Raw genomic sequence first — 11,161 nt, 5'->3', positions numbered from 1 at the left:
GGGGGGTCACCAATGTGTTTGTTCAGGCACATTTTATAATATTTTCAGCTCTGACTTCTTGTCTTAATATTCAAGTTGACCAGAGACATATAATACATATTGTATTATATGTCTCTGACGACACGTATTATAAGTCCCCGTTTTGACCCATCACTTTTTAAAACTGTTTACTCGAGCCAAGCAGCATTTTTCAAACTTCGGTATAATTTCTTACAGTCGTAAAAACCTGGGGCTATTTTATACCATAGATATAATAGCTAAATCATGTCTTTGTTTATACTAAGTTAACTAGTATAATAGTCTCAGTAAAAACAATTGAAATTCTAGCAGATAATAATGTTATTCCAATGTTACCAATATTTCAAATATCACAAAGTTTATGAAAACAGCTTACAGCAATTTTGAGTTATTGTCTGAAAACTGCCCCTTTTCAGTAATGATTAACACCCCATAACTTCGGAACGTAAGATGTATATAAAAAAAATGAGACAGCGAGTGCTCACGTCAACAAATGTTAAAAAAATCCCAAAGTTTCATGAAAACTGATTCAAACATTTTTAATTTATTCTCCGAAAACTGGAAACTCACCCATTAAATGAATAATAGAAAGGGGAAGTCCATAAGAACTGAACAATAGTGAACGCGATTAATCAACAGACCAAGTGAATAAACATCTCCCCTTTTCACATTGTCACCTGTCAACAGATCAAGTGAATAAACATCGTCCCTTTTCACATTGTCACCTGTCAATAGATCAAGTGAATAAACATCGTCCCTTTTCACATTGTCACCTGTCAACAGATCAAGTGAATAAACATCGTCCCTTTTCACATTGTCACCTGTCAACAGATCAAGTGAATAAACATCGTCCCTTTTCACATTGTCACCTGTCAACAGATCAAGTGAATAAACATCGTCCCTTTTCACATTGTCACCTGTCGACAGATCAAGTGAATAAACATCTTCCCTTTTCACATTGTCACCTGTCGACAGATCAAGTGAATAAACATCTTTCCTTTTCACATTGTCACCTGTCGACAGATCAAGTGAATAAACATCTTCCCTTTTCACATTGTCACCTGTCAACAGATCAAGTGAATAAACATCTTCCCTTTTCACATTGTTACCTGTCAACAGATCAAGTGAATAAACATCTTCCCTTTTCACATTGTCACCTGTCAACAGACCAAGTGAATAAACATCTTCCCTTTTCACATTGTCACCTGTATTTATATCACCTGTACATATGCCTCATAAAAGAGAACATTTTGAATGACTCCACAACTTCATTTTCAGCAAATTCGTGTGATGAGACAACCGACTCTTTACGGATTTACTATGTAAATGTAGAAATGTTGTTTGAAGTACTAGCTGTTGTCAAACTTGGACATCTAATTTTTCGTCCATTAATGTGCTCTAAGTTATCTTTAAGCTTTATAAGTCATCCATTATATCAGATATTTCTTTTTTCAGGCAGTAAGTACACTTGTAAAAGGTTCTAGTTTGGCTGTTTTTCATCAGTGTTCGGACATCCCGTTGTCAAGTTCTCATATGCATTCCAAACTAAAAGACAAATTGAAAGAGTTGGTATATTTGTTTCATTAGAGAATGACGAACGTAGATACAAGTATCTCGTTTTGAGGAGGGATAAGTCCTGCGGCTTTTTAAAGAATCACATTAAGAATCACTCGGATTCATACAAAAAATTCTCTGAAACTGACATTATCAAGACGCTTGATTTCTTGATCAACAACATATTTGTTACGTTTGGAGGACGTGTCTTTCAACAGACTGTCGGAATTCCAATGGGAACCAATTGTGCCCCTTTCCTTGCCGACTTGTTTCTTTATTATAATGAGGCTGACTTCATACAGAAACTTCTTAGGAAGAAAGATAAGAAGTTAGCAATATCCTTTAACTTTACGTTCCCCTATATAGATGATGTTGTCTTTCTTAATAATACAAAAGTTGGTGACTATGTTGAACGAATCTATCCCATCGAACAAGAGATAAAGGATACTACAGATACAGTTAAGACTGCCTCATATCTTGACTTACATCTAGAAATTGACAATTGATACGATATCCCCGGGCTTGTATTTCCTATCATGATTTCCTTGATAGAGGACTGCTGATCACAAGGAAGCTATTAAACCAAGAGTTCCATATGGTGAATTTGAAATCACCCCTTCGTAATTTTTTCGGACACCATCACGAGTTGGTTGACCGTTATGGAATAACCGTTTCACAGATGATATCTGATATGTTTCTTATGTCGTTACTAATATTTATCAAAAGTACCAGGATTATAATTTTATACGCCATGCAGACGCGCGTTTCGTCTAGATAAGACTTATCAGTGACGCTCAGATCAAAATAGTTAAAAATCCAAACAAATACAAAGTTGAATAGCATTGAGGACCCAAAATTCCAAAAAGTTGTGCCAAATACGGCTAAGGTAATTTACTCCTGGGGTAAGAAAATCCTTAGTTAAAATACCCTTCCCTTTTCACGAATGTGACCTACCGAATTAGACTATTTACCGGATTTGTAATAACATAAGCAACATGACGGGTGACACATGTGGAGCAGGATCTGCTTACCCTTCCCGAGCACCTGAGATCACCCCCAGTTTTTGAAGGGGTTCGTGTTGCTTAGTCTTAAGTTTTTCTATGTTGTGTCTTCTGTATTATTATTTGTCTGTTTGTCTTTTTTATTTTTAGCCATGGCGTTTACAGTTTATTTAAATCTATGAGTTTGACTGTCCCTCTTGTATCTTTCGTCTCTCTTTTACAGAAACTAGTCCACTTTGTAAGTGTTGGTATATGTGTTAAGATCGTTCAACATCAAAGTCGTTAGACTTGGTTTCAAGTATGCTAGCTGGTGTTGGTTGGTTTATATATGCTCTCCTTTTATTTGACCAGAGTTGTTTTATATCTTCAATTCCCCATTTCTGAGTACTTTGTGTAGTATGAATCTAAATGTAAGAAACTAGTCTTTCTTGATCGGCTCTTTAAATTATGATCAATTGTTGGTACCTAGAAGTGGACCATGCTCATTGTATCGATTGTCTGGTGTTACTATTAACCATGATGTATGGGTTCACGTGTCTTTTGAACTCCTGCTATTTGTTAATCTTTCAGTACCAATATGATTTATAACAAACCTCTCTAAATTTGTCCATTGATCAATTTAGAAATTAAAAATAAACTAAGGTTTCAGCTCCCTCAGGCATGGTTGACCTTAGATGGTTTCTGTTTGTTTTTTTGTTGGACTTTTTTGGTCATTTAGCTCTACACTGTTTTAGATCTTTGCCAGTCTTGGCTTTCACATATTCGGCTTTGAACGTTACTGATAAAGTTTTTAATCAAGAAAAACGCATCTGACGGACGAATTTACGAAGTGTTGTTTTCAGTTGGTTGTTTTCATTTTTTCTATAAAACCTTAGTGTGCTTGTTTCTGGCCATAAGCACATTCAATATCTAACATCGTTCCAATTTTGTTCAATGGAGTTCCACAGTGTTCCAGGTAAACCGTTTCGCTTATGGTTGAAACGGTAACATCAGTATTAAGAGTTTGTTAATAAGCCTTCAATGCAAACTTCAGTTCCTGTTGATTTTCCCCCCCAAAAAAAATAAAATAAAACAGCAAAAATACCGCACTCCAAGGAAAATTCAAAATGGAAAGTCCCGAACCAAACGTTAAAAAAGCTTACACACATGGAAAAGAACTGTCATATTCGGATTTTCCTGTTTTGGTATATCTTAATGTAATTAAATGGCGGATAAAAACCTGGTTGTATAGATAACCAAACCTCTCACGTGTATGCCACTGGTATACATTTCAATTATATTGATAACACTGTGTAAACAACACACACAGACATAATAGGTAAAAATGTTAGAAATGTGGGTACAGTAGTTGTTTTATATTCTTAATCACTATAAAAACAGAAAACTAATATGTCATCAACGAAAAACAAAATGACATATAGACAAATAAAATTGAGAATGGAAATGGGGAATGTGCCAAAGAGACAACCACCCGACCATAGAAAAAAACAACAGCAGAAGGTCACCAACAGGTCTTCAATATAGCGAGAAATTCCCGCACCCGGAGGCGTCCTTCAGCTGGCCCCTAAACAAATATATACTAGTTCAGTGATAATGAACGCCATACTAAACTCCAAATTGTACACAAAAAACTAAAATTAAAATAATACAAGACTAACAAAAGCCAGAGGCTCCTGACTTGGGAAAGGCGCAAAAATGCGGCGGGGTTAAACATGTTTGTGAGATCTCAACCCTCCCCCTATACCCTTAGCCAATGTAGAAAAGTAAACGCATAACAATACGCACATTAAAATTCAGCTCAAGAGAAGTCCGAGTCTGATGTCAGAAGATGTAACCAAAGAAAATAAACAAAATGACAATAATACATAAATAACAACAGACTACTAGCAGTTAACTGACATGCCAGCTCCAGACTTCAATTAAACTGACTGAAAGATTATGATTTCACCATATGAACATCAGGCACAATCCTTCCCGTTAGGGGTTTAGTATCATACCATCATAACATATACGAGAAGAACATAACCCGTGTCATGCCAACAACTGGTTTTTGAATAAATGTGTTTAGTTCCGATGCAAAGACCCTATATAAGTGAATCAATATTAACGCCAAAATATGCAATCTTTAATGACCTGACAACAGTATCGTAACTATATCCCTTCTTAATAAGTCTATTCAAAGGTTTTGTTAGTTTTTGAGGTGAATACTGACACCTTTGTTCTTTATAAAGAATATTTCCATAAAAAATTGGATGCATGTGAAATACCTGAACGTATAAGAAGTCTGCATGTTGAGCTATATTTACGAATGATGTCCTTATACCGATGATAAAATTTAGTAAATGTTTTAACTAGTTTGTGATATCGAAAAACCTGGTGTAATAATTTTTCAGTAATATATAAATTTCTCTCGTTTAAATCTAAAACATTGTTACATACACGAGCGAATCGTACAAGTTGAGATATATAGACACCGTAATATGGTGACAAGGGAACGTCACCATCTAAAAATGGATAATTAACGATAGGAAATGAAAAATCATCTCTTTTATCATAAATGTTAGTATTCAGCTTTCCGTTAGTGATATAGATATCAAGATCGAGGAAAGGACAGTGGTCATTGTTAGTATTAGCTTTATTTAAAGTAAGTTCAGCAGGATAAATTTCTTTAATATACATACTGAAGTCGTCATTATTAAGAGCCAAAATATCATCCAAATATCTAAAAGTATTATTAAATTTGTTTATCAGATGTTGTTTCGATGAGTCTTTGCTTATTTTTGTCATAAATTGTAACTCATAGCAATACAAAAACAGGTCCGCAATAAGTGGTGCACAGTTAGTCCCCATTGGAATTCCGATAATCTGACGATATACGGAATTCCCAAAGCGAACAAAAATGTTATCTAGTAAAAATTCAAGGGCATATATAGTATCAAAGCATGTCCAATTGACATAGTTTTTTGTTTATTGCTACTAAAAAATTCGTAAGGGTTCCACGGAACCCAGTGTCTCGCCTACTTTTGCTGTTAATCGCAGACTCAACAAAAATGAGGAAAAACATCAATAAAAATTTCCCTCTCGATACTGTCTTTTGATTGAAAGAAGCTTCCAAGTTTGGTAAAAAATCCAGGATAGTTTATGAATCTAATAAATGTTTTATAAACTTTAACTGCAGACTGTATGTAATGTTAACTGGAAGAAAAACTAAGTCCATTTATAAGTAAAATACGGAAAAAGTGAATTTTTTTTTTTACAAAATTTACTTCTGAATAATATCTTATGATCATAAACAAGCTTCTGTCTAAGTTTGGTACAAATCAAGGATAGTTTAAGAACATTATAAAAATTTTAAAAACTTAAACCACAGAGTGAATGTTTTGTTTCTGACAAAAAAACTAAGTCCATTTATAAGTAAAATACGGAAAAGTGGAAATTTATTTTTACCAAATTTTCTTCTTGATACTATATTATGATCATAAACAAGCTTCTGTCTAAGTTTGGTACAAATCAAGGATAGTTTATGAAAGTTATTAAAATTTTAAAAACTTTAACCACAGAGTGAATGTAATGTTTCCTCGCAGGCTCGACAAAAATGACCTAAAAGAGTTTGAACATATATATTCACATTCTGACTTTTTAAATGCCCATTTAATTAGGTGTGTGAATTTTTTCTTAATGAGAATGTGAGGCAATGTGGTATACAGGGTAGAAAAATCAAAACTTTGAACAGATTCAAAATCACCAATATAAGCATGCAATTTATCAAGCAGTGGCGTAGCTAGGCTATTTTCAAGTGTACGCCCAAACCTCGGCGAGAGGTTTGAGAGCCACAATCGGGTCCAGGTTAAATCATCAACTGGTTGTGGGTTCGAGAGGCCGAGGCCCCTGACCTAACGAGTTATTGAGAATATGATACCATTTCCGTCATTAAAAACTCATCAATAGCAACATACTTTTGAGTCTAATTTGTTTATCTCTTGTGTTTAATTTATTCATTGTGTTGATTTGGAATCCTAATGGTCAGTGGTTTAAGAGAAAATGTCCAAAGCAGTTACTTTAAAATATATATAAAAGGAGCCGCACTCGATCAAATTTTGTTTGTGCAAATTTCGTTAATGACATGAAGTAATTAATTTGCATAGATGTTCAGGTGTATTATGAAAATTCTTAAAGGGTTCCATGGAACGCTGATTCTCGCCTGGGATTAATTCCCGCGAAAATAGAATCCATTTATCATTTATAACTACAGGTTTTAAAAAATCTTCATCTGGAATATTAACTTCTGTCCGATTTTCATGACAATCTCTAACGGTTTTCAAATTTACCATGTAAAAAATAATAATCTCAGACCGTCTGTTAAATGCGAAAAGATAAGTTCGTCTGTCAACTGAAAAGTTAAAAAAAAAAATACTTCAAAATTTTACTTCAGACATTAATCATAAAAAAGCTTCTGCCAAAGACTCATAAAATTCGATGAAGGTTTGACAAAGTATTTGGTGTGTAACACACTTTTACCCCAGAATGCATCTACTTGTTAACTTCAAACAGGTTTTCCTTTTTTAAAATCAGTTAAATACTGGATCAATACTGGAAAATTAAAAATATTATATATAATTTTATCATTATGCTCTGGATACTCTAAGTCTTTTGATCACAACAAGTTTCTGTCCAACTTACGTAAAATTTCATGAAGGTTTGACAAAAGTAATGATATTTAAAAAAATCTTTAACAACATACTAAACCTAAGTAAATGGTGACGACGCCGACGAAATCTACGATTGCTATGTCTCGATTTCGCGACATAAATGTCGCAGGCTCGATTAAAATGCAAACCACATAAAAGAACTCAGCAGATAATGACAATTCCCAGTAGATCCAGACCTTGACAGAAAATGAACAAATATAAAACGGTACCATAAGGCATTTGATTGAAAAGTAAATGTCGTCACTTTTATTTGCAATTAAAGCTACTGTCTGAGGAGAGATTTACAAGGCTGATGTGCTTTTAACCAGTTCTTTTTAATTTATTTAGATTTAAATATTTTTTTCTCCAAATTCAAGTGTACGCCCGGGCGTTTTGACGTAAACTGCGTAGCTACGCGCCTGTCAAGTACTTCCAACGAGTTCTTGACACTCCAAAAGTAATTAATTCCACTATTTTCGAAGGTCTTATTTGAACAATTTATTATCAGATTTTTAATTGTACCAAGTGTGCTGGTAAGAAGAATAGTAGTGGAACAATGGCTGAAGACGAAATAAATCTATATTTGTAAGGTGTTTTGTGTAGCTTCGGAAGCCAGTACATAGTTGGGACTTTCATTGTATTTGGCTCTGCTTGTAAAGCGGTAGCTAAAAGTTTATGTTTGTTACAGATGTCGTTTTCTGAAAATGGAGTCAGTTGGAATGTTGGTGAATTGGTGATTTCTTTTTTTCAGAACCTCAATGTAAAATTTACGTCAAACAATAATAATGTTATTAGCAGCTTTATCGGCCGGGACAAAAACAAATTTCATGGCTAGTTCTTTTAGTTTATGTTTGATACGAGAAATAGGTTTTTTGTGGTTATTGTTAATAGTAAAACGTTCTTTAAAATGTTGAATACGTATATCAACTATCTTCATTACGGAATTAAAAAAAGAGTCCAAAGATTTTTGTCAGCTTTTTCCCCGTTTTATCCATTTCATACAGTATATTAAAGCACATAAGCAAAAATGAATGACTAGAATACAAAAATTGTAAAGAGGCACTGGTTTTGGGAACAGTACTTCTGCATAAGCCTATGTCTTTTTCCTACATAGACATTAGTTTTAACTCTTCCTCGCATAATCCATTCTCACTGCGGATTTCCTTCTTAAATTTTCATATCTCCAACTCTTGAGGTTTTACTCGGATTTTTTTCTTTTGTTCATAAGTACGTCAATCTACCACGTGTCAGCAGGTTATCGTCCCTTTTCAAAAACTTCTATCCCAGTTAGGCAGCAACCATTTGATTTTCTGGGGGGGGGGCTATGGTTTTTTTTTGAAAAAAAAAGTTTGTTTCCAGTTTTTGGAGAAAAAAATAATTTGTTTTTGACCCTGAGAAAAAAAAATTGTTTGTTTCACCCTTAGCTGCCACTATATGTAATGTTAAAATTGAAAGAAAAAAAAAATTTTCATCTTGTCGCCAAAAAAATAGATTGTTTTTCGCCGAAGGTGAAAAAAAAAGTTTGCGTAGAAAAAAAAACCATAGACCCCCCCAGAAAACCAAATGGTTGCTGCCTTATAGATTGCCTTTAAAGATGATTTTTACAAAATCTTGGAATTTTAGGTTTAATGTTCTTCAACTTTGTATTTGATTGGGATTTTTGATTCGACCGCTAACAATGATACTTATGAAGACGAAACACACTTCTGGCATACAAATTGAAGCATTGTATCGTTGATGATTTTTTACCAACACCAGTCAATGCTACTGCTAGTGAACGTTTTGTCCTCGGGGGGTATCAGCAGCCATGTAGTCAGCACTTTGGTTGATATGAATGTTAATCATAATTATGTTCATTTTCTGTTAATTAAGTTTGTTAATTTACAGTTTATAAAATGTTGAATTATTCTAAATACGAAAGACTTTTAACCCAGGTATATTTTGCCTTTCATTTGCATTATTTGGCACAAGAATTTGGAATTCAAACATTGAATTTGATTTTTTATTCCAACTGTTTTCATTTGATTTATTTCATTCGAAATTATCACTGTATCATCAGAAAGCAACTTTCTACAAGAAGATCTCAACAAGATAGAGGGGGGCAAGGGGTTTAACTGTTATGCTGTTAAGGGGCAATTTAATTCTTTGTTATCTGTTATTCTGAAAATATATTTGCTGTTAGCTGTTATTGTCTTATTCATTGTTAGCTGTTATTGGGCTTTTAGTTTTTTTGTTATCTGTTATTGTGATAATGTATTTACTGTTAACTGTTATTGAAAATTGGAATGTTAGCATTTTTTTGACAGCCAATATTCGGTAGAAATTGAAGATCATTGGACATTGGGGTCTACCACTAGTAATATGTTGGTCCCGTATTCGGAGAAGGATTCCATTAAGGTAGCACAATACAAAGATTTTTCATCCCCAATCAGACACCTTTAAACTGATGTAATTCCACTCATCTTTCTTTAAATCTTATAAATGAGGTACCAAAAGAAAGAAGAAGGATTAATCTTTCAAATTGTGATAATTTCATAGTGACATAATTATTACATAATTAATTGTTATGTAATAAGTTGCCATATTGTGATGTCCATACTTGAATGAATTTAGCTTCTTTGTTATTCATAGCATCCCAAAATATTTTATAGATTCTTGCACAACGCAGATTGACCTCCAAAACTGTGTCTCAGATTCTTCCTATTGCATTTCATTCTCTCATAAATCTTCAATGAAGTTTGCAACATCAATTCATAAGAGACCACCAAATTCAATTGGGTATAACATTTGTTCTATTGATGTTTTTGGAAATCTGAGACACAGTTTTGGAGGTCAAGCTGTGTTGTACAAGAATCTATAAAATATTTTGGGATGCTATGAAGAACAAAGACGCTAAATTCATTCAAGTGTGGACATCACAATATAGCAACTAATTACATAATAATTAATTATGTAATAATTATGTCATAATGAAATTATCACAATTTGAAATATTAATCTTTCTTCTTTCTTTTGGTACCTCATTTATAAAATATAAAGAAGGATGAAATGAATTACATCAGTTTAAAGTTGTCTGATTGGGAGTGAAAAAAATCTTTGTATTGTGCTACCTTAACATATACCCATTACAGAAGTGAGGTCCAGGACAATTCCAGTATATCTTATGATTATCCTTTGTAATAAATTCCATTTTTTTTTTGGAACATGTATTTAGAATTGTCTTATTCTTTTGTATGAGGATAATGTTCCTTCTTTCCCGTACCAACATATTAATTCAGAACAATTATTAATATGACAAAAAGGAAAACATATGGCCAGGAATATCTGACAAGAATCTCAATTAAGGACTAGGTCCTTGCAACCAGTTAACCTTTTATATAATATGGTGCATTGGCTCAGCTCTGTGATTCTTTTTAAAGCAGAACCAAACACATTGTACAATGAAAGTTCCAACCATGTACTGGGTCCCGAAGCAACACATAGCTCATTACAAACAAAGATTCATTTCGTCTTCAAGCCATTGCTCTCCTACTAAACTATGTATTCTACTTACTAGTACACTTGGTCCAATCAATAGCCTGATAAAAAATTATTCAAATTGAGCCTTTGAAAATAATGGAATAAATCACTTTTGGAGTGTCAAAATTGGTTCGAGGTACTTGATAAATTGCATGCTTATAATTGGTGCTTTTGATTTTTCTACCCTATATACTGACCACTTTGCCTCATTGAATTATTGAGAAAAATTCACACACCTCATTAAATGGGCATTTAGAAAAAGTCAGAATGCGAATATATATATTTAAACTCTTTTAGGTCATTTTTTAGTAGCAACAAACACAAGAACTATGTGAATTGAATACCATAACAGCCCTTGAATTTTTACTAGATATCATTTTT

Source organism: Mytilus galloprovincialis, chromosome 2 (genome assembly GCF_965363235.1).
Source record: "Mytilus galloprovincialis chromosome 2, xbMytGall1.hap1.1, whole genome shotgun sequence".
NCBI lineage: Eukaryota > Metazoa > Mollusca > Bivalvia > Mytilida > Mytilidae > Mytilus > Mytilus galloprovincialis.
The sequence above is the reverse complement of the archived record's forward strand: the minus strand, read 5'-3'. Positions refer to the sequence as shown.